This window comes from Triturus cristatus, chromosome 6, assembly GCF_964204655.1.
Source record: "Triturus cristatus chromosome 6, aTriCri1.1, whole genome shotgun sequence".
NCBI lineage: Eukaryota > Metazoa > Chordata > Amphibia > Caudata > Salamandridae > Triturus > Triturus cristatus.
Window position 1 is genome coordinate 1,014,542,299 of NC_140589.1, and position 13,001 is coordinate 1,014,555,299.

General features: G+C 38.4%; 1 long non-coding RNA gene across 1 annotated transcript in view; it reads left to right on the forward strand.

Annotated features, from left to right (window-relative positions):
* Positions 1-13,001, forward strand: part of LOC146820929 (uncharacterized) — a 615,243-nt gene that overhangs the window by 322,604 nt on the left and 279,638 nt on the right. Inside the window, exon 2 of the long non-coding RNA XR_014962644.1 lies at positions 1,250-1,365. This is a non-coding gene — a long non-coding RNA (uncharacterized LOC146820929). The remainder of the gene's footprint in view (positions 1-1,249; positions 1,366-13,001) is intronic.

Sequence of the window (13,001 nt, forward strand, 5' to 3'; positions counted from 1 at the left end):
AAATATCTGAATTGTCACACTTTCAGGAGTGTGATGGTTAGTAGTTGTGTTGTTACTATCATTGTCAACATGAGAGGGGCAATGTGTGCTGCAAATTGCAGTGGTGTCCTGACGAGCGCCCTGACACTTATTTTTATACAAATTTAGCACTGTACTGGAGAATCGATTTATGGAGATCTACTCTAAGGTCCCAAGATTGGTAGAAAAAACTGACACTCTATCTGTTATCTAGAAAATTTTGATGTATAGTTTCAAGTCCTTTAAATAATCTTTCTTTTACAACAGAAATAGCTTTCTTTTTCTGCTTTTCTCTATTATTCCACATATATGCTGGTTTATGATTTATCAAAACTGTATGCACATAGGTAAATAGTGGAGCATTTTGAGCTCTCTTTATTACTGATTTATTTTTAATAGCATACTTGTGCCATTGTTGCTCTTCTGTTGCCCAGTCCTACTTCCTTTCTGTGGTTCCGCCTTTGTAATTGCATGTAAAAGTCTATTAACAAGTGAAATAAGTTGAGAAATTGACACATTGTGGAGTAACTTTAAGTTTATTTCCAAAATCTTTCAGCATCACTATATCATCACAGTTTAAAATTAGAAAAATCAAATAATGCCATAGGTGGCAATGTAGAGCGAAAAACGTGAAGAAAGTGCAAAAATGACATTGTCACAGTACAGTTTTGGCCTTTCTCTGAACTGGACTTTGAATTATAATAAACCACTACTTCTCCTGCAGATCCCTTACCTGCCGAAGACCAGTGGAGACAATTCACCTTTTACCCATCCCTTTCTTAGTTTCTGTCTTTAAACCCCCATAGGTTTCAGGGCTGGAGTAATGTTTGTCTCAGGATTTTTTCATGTGTGTAGAGTTGCATGCACTACAGGCCTACATGCATGCAATGCATGATTACTTAACATTGGTTTTGTGTTCATATGCTGTGCACCTGAGGTGCAAGTAAAAGTACAAGAAACAGAGATCATGCTTGTAGATTGTCATTTTATTTTTGTAGTAAATATATGTGTGCTTGGGTTGCCATTTTGTTTCTAAACAGGACTGAGTGGGAAAATGTGTATTCTGTTGTACACACATTGTTTGAGAAATTTACAGCTGAAGAGATACCTTTGAGAGAGAGACAGGAACTTGTTTATTTCTCCCTGCAGGAAGAGGGAAGGAAAGTAGTAGTAAGCTTCTGCATATACTAATTAACAACAATGTAATGTTTCAATATCCTCCATTTTACAGGAGACGAGCATAAGCTGACCCCTCCCAAGCTCCATTGAGAACTATGCCTGGAAAAGGTACATAAGTGTTGGAGTAAGGAACTGGTTGCTCGAGGGAGCGCAGAAAGCTACCAAAAGGTATGTGGGAAGGCACTGCATGACTTGCATATTAGCAAATTGCTGTACAATTAAACTAACTAAACCATGCCTTTAGAAGGCTTGGTGTATTTGAGCCTTGCCCTAATATGCAAACATACGGCTGAGTTTGTACATAGAGTGTAGGAAAAATCTGTACCATCGACTATTGTGTGTGCATGCTGATTTTTAGGGTATAAGGGGTTCCCTGCATGCCTCTTGTGATTGAGAGATTTTCTGACAGGTTTGTCTGACACAAAGAACTCCCTTTTACTTGAACTGAACTAAGTTGTAAACTCAGACTTATTGACTGGTTTGATTACAACACTTCAATTCTACTGCCTGGATTCACTTTGATACTGATGGTAATTCCACTAAGGATTAGAGAATTAAATAGGGAGATTGTCAGGGTTGTACTCTTGCCCCTTTACTTTTTAATGAATCTGCTAATGCTTTGGATGGTGAATTGCAGTGGTTTCAATGTAATGTTCCTAGGATAAGTTAGGACATGGTTACTCTTTTTTGGAATGACAATGCCACCATTCTCTGTGCTTGCGCTGAGTATGGTTAGTTACAGTTTTTGGGCCTGATTTAAATCTCGGCGGATATAATGGGATTTACTTTTTGGCAGACAGGATATCCATCACCGTTATGAAAGAGTAACCCATCTGCCGAGATCTAAATCAGACCCTTGGTCTGGATTCATTCAATTCTGTTCACAATCTAAATTAACTATTAATGTTACAAATGCAAAAATTCTAGTTGTGTGGTCGAAAAAATAATGATACGGTCAATATACCTAAAAGATACCAAATTGTCGTTTTGATTAATTAAGGGTAAGATTTTCGCTTGTGGGAGAAGTGGATTTAGGCTTATGTATCCTGTCTTCAGCCATAGTGGGTTTAAGGTCATTCAATAGGAAAATTGGTGAATATCTGCATGAATCCAGATTTATAATGCAAAATGTCTAAGCAGTAGCCTATACAGGGCTGAATCACAAGGGCATTCAAGGTTAAGTATGCTGGCACACATAGAAAATTAATTTAAAAAACTATGCTTTCCCTTCCTTTCTTTACTAAATTGTTATTACTTCATGCAGAAGTGGGCGTGTGCAGTGTTTTCTATTAAGCACAGATTATACCATTATTATTTAGATTGGGATTTAGGGTAATCCAAATAGTGTTGTGCACTTTCTCTCAAAAGACATTCTCTCAAACGACAATGCAACATCTCTTCCCTGATTCAAACACATTAAGAATTTATGTCTTAGCCTTGATTGCCCTGAAGTTATGTTCTCTATTGATTACAAAAATGTATCTCCTGATCACAGAATTCTATTTTGGACCAGATTCTGTAGAGGCCAAGAGGGTTTATGGATTAATGATATCAGGGGTACAAACCTTGTCTGAAGGTTGTGCATCTCCCCATTTTTGAGGCGTTTATGGTTAAGTTTTGATTGGACAGTCCCAACATTGAGAGGAGGTTACGAAATTGCATAAATCTCAACACTTGTCTGGTGTCCATCTATGTATTGATGATACCCATGAAAAATAACCCACTTTCTATTTTTCATTCATTATATTACTTTCCAAGGAAACAGTCGTCAATTTCTTTGCTCAGGACATGCAACATCAGATCACATTCCAAGGCATTATCACTGTGTAATTCACCTTATAGGTCCTCTATTTAAATATCCATTGCTAATTTCATAATACAAGCTTCTTGGTTTATCCATACTAATGTATATATAATTATTTGCAGCATTATCGTTATGACTTCAATACAACTCGTAACTGGTTATTAATTATTACTAAGCATTTTAGTCCATTTTTACATCTTCAGCACTGAATATTACACAAAGAAATGTATTTTATTCTTGCTGTTTTTCTCGATTGACTCTATCTAAATATTTGTAATCTGAAGTTACGTAATGACGATGTGTGTATTATTATGGATTTTTCCTTTAATTCCTGTCTGTCACCGCCAGGAATAAACTGCCAGTGAGGGTCAGGAAAAAAGTGACGCCCACACCTAGGAAGCCCTCCCAGGATGTGGAGGTTATTCGTTTTTTGCTTTTCAGAAACAAACTCCCACTTTAGGAGTTTGTTTTTGAATAACAATGAATGTTAAAAGTTTGATGGATGGCTGTCAAAACTGATAGTGGCTGTCCACCAAACCTTTTGTACCTTGAATTAAAATAATGTTAATAATGAATTTTTAACATAAAGCTTATTGACACACAGCTGCTATTTTTCTCCCTTTGAATAACAGTTATTACTATTACTCAATTTAGTAATATTCAACTGTCCGATCTAGGGCCTATAGAATGCTGAGTCTGCCCCGCTGTTAATTAAACTCACAGCCTACAGATCACCTCAGATGTCAGCAGTATATATAAACCCACTGACTTATGTAAAGTGTCAGACTATGTCTAATTACAAAATCATGATTGGTTTATTGGACCTTTATTATGAGAGTGCCTTACTGGTGCTCCCAAACACAGAGACAGATTAAACAAAAAAGGAATTGTCTTTATTGTCTATTTGTTTACACTCTGCAGTGAGAGGTCCTGAAATGTACAAAATATTATAGTATTCTGTAGTACTCCTTTCAAGATAGAGTTTACTATTTTGAAAAAAACATGTTATATAACATGCCATATAAATACATGCATAGCAGGTAACTGGCTATAAGGAGCTGGTGATATTACAAACCATACTTTCTCATGTTTTTGTCATCTCATTCAAAACTTGTAATGGCATTAAGGAGCCGTAATACATTTATCCCTTCTTTATCCTTTATGTGTATAGAGACTCATATATTATAGTGGATCAGCAGCAATAGCGTCTCTAAACTAAGGTTAGGCTCACTTTCGATTGGGAATTAGGAAGGTATTTATTTTTTAACTCATTTTTATTGAAACACTGCACAGATATCACAGGACATATTTATCATGGAGTTTTACACAATATCAATAATGGCTGATTGTTAAACTTACATCTCAGAAATGGGAATTCAGAATTTATATTTTTACCATACCTGACAAAATCTGTGTCCAAAGATTACAAAATTCTGATAGGCTCCTGAAGTGCCCTCATGTTTACACTTGTATGACAGAGTACCTAGAACAACAATATTCTGACTCCAGAATATCCTGTCAGTCAGTCAATAATCTTTATTTGGTCATTAAAAAGACCATAAAATAGGAAATATACAATCAGCAGGCTTAAGAGAAATTCCAATGTAAGCAAAAGCAGGGAATAAGTTGGAGTTTGGAGGGGTTAGATTTACTATTTTCACTCCAATATAAGCAGCAGCAGAAAAAGTGTTGGCTTTGAAGGGGTTACATTTACTATTCGCACTCCAGCACAAGCAAATTAGGGAAATTGTCTGACTTTAAAGGAGTCCGCTTTAATATTCACACCCAAATATAAACAACAGTAGGGAAAGGATTGGACTTTGCAGAAGTCAGATTTACTTTTGCCACTCCAACGTAAGCAAAAGCAATGGGAGTATTAGACTTAGAAGGGGTTAGATTTACTATTCTCAGCCCACTTATTCATTTTTATACTAACTTTTAAACACCAACCAACCAAAAATTATTAAAATATTTAAATGATAAATACATACTATCTAAATAAATGAAATTGCATGTAAAAAATCATTTTGGCAATGCAAAAAATATAAATACCTTTAAATTAAATACTCTTCCCACACGACTACAAAAAAACCATACAAAACCACCCAAACGATGATACTAAATTATAACTAAAACTATAATAACATTGAAATAATAATCTAATATAACAAATACGTTTAAAACCAGTAATAAGAGTAAAATAAAATTCACAAAGTTTATAAATAAATATATTGATCAATAAATAAACAAATTGTGACTTTAGTGCTTGAGATTGATACTTTATGTAATGAGGCCAGGGATTTGGGAGCGTTTGCCAAGTTTCCTGTAGGCATCCTATTTTAAAAGATCATACATATTTTTTAAATACTCAAATGAAGATTTCAAATTTTTATAGCCCCTACTGTTCCAAGAGCACAAAGTCAGCAGAATAATTTCCCGACTTGGGGCTACACTAGGGTTGATGGTGGATAGAATCAGATAGCCCGGCCCAATTGTTTTCTGAAGTTTTTGGGGAAAAAATTCCTTTCTACCTGATGTAAAGTCTTTAAACATAGTTAAATTGTTCTGTGGGGTGAAAACTGCACTATCAAAGCAACCAATTGTTCAATGTAGGATTGAGGATCTCGAGGATGCTCTTCTGGCACCACATCTAGAGTGTTTTTTTGCTGATTTGTGATATTAAAACTCGACGAGTACTTAACCCTGGATGGGTAAACAATTTATATTCTTCTGTCTTCCAGCCTATGTTTTTCTGCTGTGATACGAGGTATTATATTCTTGTTTAAGAATCGAATTTCAGTTCTTTTGTTCACTTCTCCTGTGGTGCCTGTAAACTGTCTATGCACTGTCGGTCTCAGTCTGGTAGACTAGGCTCCCTACAGAGTTTTGGGGTTATAGTGCCTCTACCGATGGATGACTAATCCAGGATTGTCTAAATTTGCCATCTGGCAGCTGGAGCAAGCAGAAAAAGGGGTACCACCTGCGGCCTTTCTTCTTATGTAGCGCTTTCTAGCTTGCTTTTTCTGTTTGAGTCATTAGCAGGGCCACCGGAATTATGCAGCTGTGGCGATTTTTACCTAATTATAGATTTGCCGCATTTTCCACATAATCCATCATTGGCCGCATAATCTGCAGATTTTAACAAAAATAAATCTGGTTCTAGATCAAACGGTTAAAACGTTGCTAAGAATGCAGCGGCATGTGATGCCGCACAGTGGAAGGTCCTTTGGAAAGCTGAACAGGCCACCTGTCTGTTGCTTATTGCTATATTTGGGTAATAAACTTGTACTAATAAGGTGCAACCAATGCCCAGACGGTGTTGTCAAGTTTAAAAAGGACGAAATAATGAAATAATACTACTTCAAAATGTGTCACATTATGCTGCATAATTAGCCTTTTCTTACCACATAATTTACTTAACCCTGCCGCATAATTCGGCCCTCTCCTGATGCATAATTCCAATGACCCTGGTCATAAGCAAGGGAATTATTAATGAGCGGTTGACATGGTTAATATTTACTACTTATTAGTTCTGTTACACTCTCTCCTGTCCGAACTACGGGCTTCACTCCATTTAATAACTCATGAGCATGCCAATGTTCTGTTTGTGATGTCTGGGCCAGCAACAGCTGGCCTTCAGATTGTTTCCTGGCATTTGAAATATGGCTGCCTCTGCATCTTTCAGTCGCGAGCGAGTGACCCCTTTGTCAAGTGGGGTGGCAGGTGAGTGGTGACTTTTCCATTTAGTTTGTGCCTTTGGATTTTCGGGCATCTCAGTGACAGCCCACTCTGAAATCGCGTTATCAGGTCGGATATCAGGGCCTCCTGGTCCTCAATTTGTTGTGGCCTCGGTTGTATCGTTGTGTCAGAGGCTGCGGTTTCACCAAGGCTGCTCATAATATTAATATTTGCCAAAGGTTTAGAGATGGAGAACACATCAGAGATCGACCCCACTTTGGTAAAAACAGGAAACACATTTTGCCCTGAAGCGACTTCTGGAAGCGGCTTTTTGTTAATTTTTTTCCAATCTTGATATAATTGGTGAGCTCTTAGGAGTAGTACCAGCCATGCAAGTTCCCTGTTCCATTACTTTTTGTTGCACTAGTGGATCCTCCTCTTTCCCGGTTTGATCAGCTACAGTGGATACTTCATTTGGCACCCCTGAATCTTCTGATCTATAATTGCATGGCTTGCCCTTGTTGCTTACCAAACTCAGCGCCACGTGTTTTCTAGTTTTATAACTTCAAAGCATACTCCTGTTGTTATTGAGAATTGAGGCTTCATGTTTTCCTGGTCCACTCTCTTCCAGTGCCCACCCTTGCTGCACCCTTGGGATTGCAATGATCTCTTTTTAGGTTACGAAACGCGTTTTGGGACCCCCCTTTTTTCTCGCCCCAACTTGACGAATCACCCCGAGACTTTCAGGGTAGGAGCTGAGCGGAGCGCCCCATTCGTTTTGAAAATTTTCGCGAGGATTCGTCAACCGGCGCCAAAGTTATTCAAAATAGAATTTTGAGATTTCCTATGGAAACACGGTCCTAACTATGACTATCTACTGGCGACCGCCAGTAGATAATTACCTACTGGCGGTCGCCAGTAGGTAGTTATAGTTAGGACCACGTTTCCATAGGAAATCCGCAACATTCTATTTTGAATAACTTTGGCGCCGGTCGACAAATCCTCGCGAATTTTTCAAAATAGGTGGGGCGCTACGCTCCGCTCCTTCCCTGAAAGTCTCGGGGGGATTCGTTAAGCGGGGGCTGAGATAAAAGGGGGGTCCCAAAACGCGTTTTTCCCATGCATTTTTCCATAGGACCTTTAGACAGGGCTACAGCCCGAACGGCTGAACAGAATTACTAGAAATTTGGCAGAGAGGTAGTCCTCAGGTCAAGGAAGTGCCTTTTGTAGGTTTGGTGTAAATCTGTTCAGTAGATTCTGAGAAAATAGCCTTTAAATCAATATATATATCTGAGCCAGCTTACGGTGCGCTTACGGTACGCTTACCGTACGCGTACGGTGGCGTGCGCGAGCACGATTCTGATTGGCTCTTAGATCTTAGTAAACATTCGAATCGGCCGAAACCAGGAAGCGGCGGCCGCCATTTCGTGTGTTTCACTCAGAAAAAAAAGAGTGATAACAAGAAAAGGGGGCAAGGAGGAGAGTTACAGACCCCCTAACATTTGTAAGGGGGTCAAAGAAGGACAGAAAAGTACAAAGAAAACATTTATTGATTTTAAAAAAAATCGCGGGGTACGCGTACGGTAAGCGTACGGTAAAAAAAAAAAAAAAAAGAAATGAAATGCAGATTTAAGTGTTTAGATATTAGGGGGCTCTAAAAAGAGCCGTTGTGTTTATGAAGTGATTTTTAATTGGTACCTACAAGTAAGTACCGATGCAGAGTCTAAGGTTCAAGAGGAAGACTCTGTTCCCTTCATCATTGAAGTGCACACCATCTCCTCTATAAATGTCTTGCATGTCGTAACGCAAGTTGTTGTGGTAAATGGAACCCATACCATAGTCACGGAGGAAAGCAGAAACAGATTTGTTGACGTGCTTTCTTGCTTTGTCAATCTGTGGACAGAAATGATTGGACCAGTTCCATTTTTGCCTTTGGCATATGTTAGAAAACACAAAGGCAGTTTTAGGGAAAAGTGAAAACAGTTGTGCAAAGGTGTCCTTCATAAGCATTTCCAGACCTACCCCAGTCAAAGTGCCTAGGTCATTGCCACCGCAGTGCACTATTATGAGGTCAGGGTGTTGGTTTTGCATGAAGGATTTCACCAATGGCATCAATTGGTGCCACTTTAACCCTCTCTGACCAATCCATTTAATGTCTACATTTGGCAAAGCAAGGTCTCTCACCATACCTGTTTTCTCTGCAAACTTTTCACTCCAGAAGACATAGCTGTGTCCTACAATCCACACTGTGTACATCTTCAAAGGAGATCTGGATGCACTCAGGAGGTGTATTTCAGTAGAATGGTAAAAAGAAATGAAAGACAGTTTGGAAATGGAGGCATACATATTTTTTTTTTAGAAAAAGAACTGATTGGCTGTTTCATACCATTCTACACTAAAAACTAGGCTGTATGTGTAAATTTATAGAAGCATGTTTTGTATTGGTACAGAAAAATGTGTTACCAAAGAACAGTACTATGGATTTGCTGTTAGGTTAGAAAAGTCAAGCACTCTTGCTCTGTGGAATTGAAACATTGTTTGGCGAACTTCTGACCTAACTCCACACAGCAGTGTTCCATGAGCTGTTGCTATGGTAGCAGGCAGAAGTCAAGTTGGGGGAAGGGTACTAGGCAGAAGTCAAGTTGGGGGAAGAGTACTTTTGGAAAAGGGTTGGTTTTCAACCAATAGAAATGTGTGATTACATTTGAAAAAAAGGGGGAAGCACTGAGATTTGAAATTAACATGTATATATGTGGAAAAAGAGAGGGAAAGTTTGCCATTATCTGGTTCTGCTGAGAGGAGAGAGGTGTAAAGAACAGAGATCCTGGCTCTGATAATCTGCTGTTTGAGTGCCACATTTCTTTCACAACTAACTAATTTTAAAGGTGAGTTTAGAGTTTGAGAGGGGATGTATATGGTAAATTAAGAAATGAATAATAGAAATGCAATTCTTTTTGTTGAAGTTGTGTTTATTATTTTCTGTTTTGGGAGAAATTTAAATGTGAGGAACATGTAAAATAATATGGACTATGTTTTCACAATAAATTAAGGTGTACTGGTATAAAAAAAGAATAGTTTAAGGGTTTGAGGTTGGACTCAGTAATGCAAATACATTCAGCATCACTAAGGCTGGTTGCCCTTGCTGGAGTGTAGGCAGTCACCCAGGTTACAAATGGTGCTGGTCTGAAAAAGCAGTTTGGACATGTGCTTTTTAAAAAATCTGAAAAGTGGATTCATAATGTGTCAGTCTGTAAAAGTGATTATCACTTGCCAAAAAAAAGAGCAGTAAGTGTGCTTTCAAATTGGCAAAGAAATTTCGTTTTGTGACTAATGTGAAAACATGACTCTGTGTGCAAAGAGGAATTATAGGCAGAGATTTATTGCGTATTGCTCTGGTGATTTCACAGTTGCATTAGATGGAAAGGGGGAGCCATTTTTTGGTGCAGAAGCAGACTCTTAGCACACACCCAGCTGCTTACCATGTGGAATCATGCACAGTATTCACAAGCGAGTGGGGTTTGAGGTTTCAGTCAGTAATGCAAATACATTCAGCATCACTAAGGCTGGTTGCCCTTGCTGGAGTGTAGCCAGTCACCCAGGTTACAAATGGTGCTGGTCTGAAAAAGCAGTTTGGACATGTGCTTTTTAAAAAATCTGAAAAGTGGATTCATAATGTGTCAGTCTGTAAAAGTGTTTATCACTTGCCAAAAAAAAGAGCAGTAAGTGTGCTTTCAAATTGGCAAAGAAATTTCGTTTTGTGACTAATGTGAAAACATGACTCTGTGTGCAAATAGGAATTACAGGCAGAGATTTATTGCGTATTGCTCTGGTGATTTCACAGTTGCATTAGATGGAAAGGGGGAGCCATTTTTTGGTGCAGAAGCAGACTCTTAGCACACACCCAGCTGCTTACCATGTGGAATCATGCACAGTATTCACAAGCGAGTGGGGTTTGAGGTTTCAGTCAGTAATGCAAATACATTCAGCATCACTAAGGCTGGTTGCCCTTGCTGGAGTGTAGGCAGTCACCCAGGTTACAAATGGTGCTGGTCTGAAAAAGCAGTTTGGACATGTGCTTTTTAAAAAATCTGAAAAGTGGATTCATAATGTGTCAGTCTGTAAAAGTGTTTATCACTTGCCAAAAAAAAGAGTAGTAAGTGTGCTTTCAAATTGGCAAAGAAATTTCGTTTAAGGGCCTAATGTGAAAACATGACTCTGTGTGCAAATAGGAATTACAGGCAGAGATTTATTGCGTATTGCTCTGGTGATTTCACAGTTGCATTAGATGGAAAGGGGGAGCCATTTTTTGGTGCAGAAGCAGACTCTTAGCACACACCCAGCTGCTTACCATGTGGAATCATGCACAGTATTCACAAGCGAGTGGGGTTTGAGGTTTCAGTCAGTAATGCAAATACATTCAGCATCACTAAGGCTGGTTGCCCTTGCTGGAGTGTAGGCAGTCACCCAGGTTACAAATGGTGCTGGTCTGAAAAAGCAGTTTGGACATGTGCTTTTTAAAAAATCTGAAAAGTGGATTCATAATGTGTCAGTCTGTAAAAGTGTTTATCACTTGCCAAAAAAAAGAGCAGTAAGTGTGCTTTCAAATTGGCAAAGAAATTTCGTTTTGTGACTAATGTGAAAACATGACTCTGTGTGCAAATAGGAATTAGAGGCAGAGATTTATTGCGTATTGCTCTGGTGATTTCACAGTTGCATTAGATGGAAAGGGGGAGCCATTTTTTGGTGCAGAAGCAGACTCTTAGCACACACCCAGCTGCTTACCATGTGGAATCATGCACAGTATTCACAAGCGAGTGAGGTTTGAGGTTTCAGTCAGTAATGCAAATACATTCAGCATCACCAAGGTTGGTTGCCCTTGCTGGAGTGTAGGCAGTCACCCAGGTTACAAATGGTGCTGGTCTGAAAAAGCAGTTTGGACATGTGCTTTTTAAAAAATCTGAAAAGTGGATTCATAATGTGTCAGTCTGTAAAAGTGATTATCACTTGCCAAAAAAAAGAGTAGTAAGTGTGCTTTCAAATTGGCAAAGAAATTTAGTTTTGTGACTAATGTGAAAACATGACTCTGTGTGCAAAGAGAAATTACAGGCAGAGATTTATTGCGTATTGCTCTGGTGATTTCACAGTTGCATTAGAAGGAAAGGGGGAGCCATTTTTTGGTGCAGAAGCAGACTCTTAGCACACACCCAGCTGCTTACCATGTGGAATCATGCACAGTATTCACAAGCGAGTGGGGTTTGAGGTTTCAGTCAGTAATGCAAATACATTTAGCATCACTAAGGCTGGTTGCCCTTGCTGGAGTGTAGGCAGTCACCCAGGTTACAAATGGTGCTGGTCTGAAAAAGCAGTTTGGACATGTGCTTTTTAAAAAATCTGAAAAGTGGATTCATAATGTGTCAGTCTGTAAAAGTGATTATCACTTGCCAAAAAAAAGAGTAGTAAGTGTGCTTTCAAATTGGCAAAGAAATTTCGTTTTGTGACTAATGTGAAAACATGACTCTGTGTGCAAAGAGAAATTACAGGCAGAGATTTATTGCGTATTGCTCTGGTGATTTCACAGTTGCATTAGAAGGAAAGGGGGAGCCATTTTTTGGTGCAGAAGCAGACTCTTAGCACACACCCAGCTGCTTACCATGTGGAATCATGCACAGTATTCACAAGCGAGTGGGGTTTGAGGTTTCAGTCAGTAATGCAAATACATTCAGCATCACTAAGGCTGGTTGCCCTTGCTGGAGTGTAGGCAGTCACCCAGGTTACAAATGGTGCTGGTCTGAAAAAGCAGTTTGGACATGTGCTTTTTAAAAAATCTGAAAAGTGGATTCATAATGTGTCAGTCTGTAAAAGTGATTATCACTTGCCAAAAAAAAGAGTAGTAAGTGTGCTTTCAAATTGGCAAAGAAATTTCGTTTTGTGACTAATGTGAAAACAAATGTAGTAATATATTTAAATAAAATAAAGGATTTTTTTTTTAGTTTTTTTCAGGTATTGCTGAAGAGCAGTGAACAAAATTTAAGATGCCTACAAAATCCAGAGTAAAAAAAGACCACAAAAAAAACCTATATTTGAAGACAACTGGAGGACCTAAGTTAGTTGAAGATGCTCATGTTGGGAAAAAGAAAAAATCTTCTGGTAAGCAGACAAAATTTTTTCTAAAGAACATATTCAAAAAAAGGAAAAATGTACAAAATGTCTGTACTGGAAAGAATGATTTCAATCGAAAAGGACAGGAAAAAATTGAGAATTTAGTTAATGCAAATATACCTTCTGCAACTAAAAAGATTAACTTAAACAGAAAAACAGCGTT